The sequence below is a fragment of the Oncorhynchus masou genome, chromosome 27 (assembly GCF_036934945.1).
Source record: "Oncorhynchus masou masou isolate Uvic2021 chromosome 27, UVic_Omas_1.1, whole genome shotgun sequence".
Taxonomy (NCBI): Eukaryota; Metazoa; Chordata; class Actinopteri; order Salmoniformes; family Salmonidae; genus Oncorhynchus; species Oncorhynchus masou.
The window spans coordinates 10,596,804-10,598,598 of NC_088238.1; positions in this window are offsets into that span (position 1 = coordinate 10,596,804).

The following is a 1,795-nucleotide window of genomic DNA, read 5'->3' on the forward strand; positions in this document are numbered from 1 at the left end:
GGTTCCTTCATACCTGAGTCCTCTAACAGGGTTCCTTCATACCTGAGTCCTCTAACAGGGTCTAACCTGAGTCTTCAACATGGTTCCTTCATACCTGAGTCCTCTAACAGGGTTCCTTCATGCCTGAGTCCTCTAACAGGGTTCCTTCATACCTGAGTCCTCTAACAGGGTTCCTTCATACCTGTCCTCTAACATGGTTCATCTAACAGGGTTCCTTCATACCTGAGTCCTCTAACAGGGTTCCTTCATGCCTGAGTCATCTAACAGGGTTCCTTCATACCTGAGTCCTCTAACAGGGTTCCTTCATGCCTGAGTCATCTAACAGGGTTCCTTCATACCTGAGTCATCTAACAGGGTTCCTTCATACCTGAGTCCTCTAACAGGGTTCCTTCATACCTGGTCTGTAACAGTTCCTTTACAAAGTCTGTAGTGTATGATCTGATGTTCTGGCTGGCGCTGTAGCCTAGAGGTTAAGAGACATTATCAGCTCGGTGGCCTAGGAAGGTGCTAAAGACGGACGGCAACAGTTGAGGGCCGATGTCAATGCCACAAAGGGGTGTGTTTGTCTGAAATCAGAAGGACTTTGAGAGTTAGGTGTTAGAATACCACCCACTGCCTCTCCCAGTCTGGCTCCAGATCAGTAGTCAACCCCAGTTCAAAAGGTAACACACGCACGCACACGCACACACACGCACGCACACGCACACGCACGCGCGCACGCACACGCACACACACACGCACACACACGCACGCACACACACGCACACACGCACGCAAGAACGCACGCACGGACGCAGACACACACACACACGCACGCACACACAGGCACACACGCACACACACACACAAACACCCTTCCTCCATCACACACATCAAAGCTCTCATTATCTCCTGCTGTAGAAATGGGGTGTGTTAGTGGGAAATGGGGTGTGTGTGTGTGTGTGTGTGTGTGTGTGTGTGTGTGTTAGTGTGAAATGTGTGTGTATGTGTGTGTGTGTGTGTGTGTGTGTGTGTGTGTGTGTGTGTGTGTGTGTGTGTGTGTGTGTGTGTGTGTGTGTGTGTGTGTGTGTGTGTGTGTGTGTGTGTGTGTGTGTGTGTGTGTGTGTGTGTGTGTGTGTGTGTGTGTGTGTCCTGCCATACGTATTCATGCAACTGAGTTCAGAAATGACGCAGCAATGCCCAGCAGACATCTCAAAATGTTCTCCTGTGGACCAGGACCCACAGCACTATATAGGGAACACCGTGCCATTTGGGGAGCGAACAGAGAGCTCCGTTATCCATCTACTCCTCTGTCCCAGTGTCGGGATGGGCCGTCATTAGGCTAAGTGATATGACAGTCTGGAGAATGGGAGCCAATGGACACGTCCCAAATAGCACCCTACACCCCACACAGTGCACTACCCTCACCAGGGCCCATAGGCTGTCATACACCCTACACAGCACTACCCTCACCAGGGCCCATAGGCTGTCATACACCCTACACAACACTACCCTCACCAGGGCCCATAGGCTGTCATACACCCTACACAGTGCACTACCCTCACCAGGGCCCATAGGCTGTCATACACCCCACACAGTGTACTACCCTCACCAGGGCCCATAGGCTGTCATTTGGGCCAAGTCCTAACCCGGCCGTGTTAGGGAGGTTGAGAGAGAGAGGGAGGTTGTGAGAGAGAGAGGTTGAGAGAGAGGGAGGTTGAGTGAGAGATAGAGAGGTTGAGAGAGAGGGAGGTTGAGAGAGAGGGAGGTTGAGAGAGAGGGAGGTTGAGAGAGAGGGAGGTTGAGAGGTTGAGAG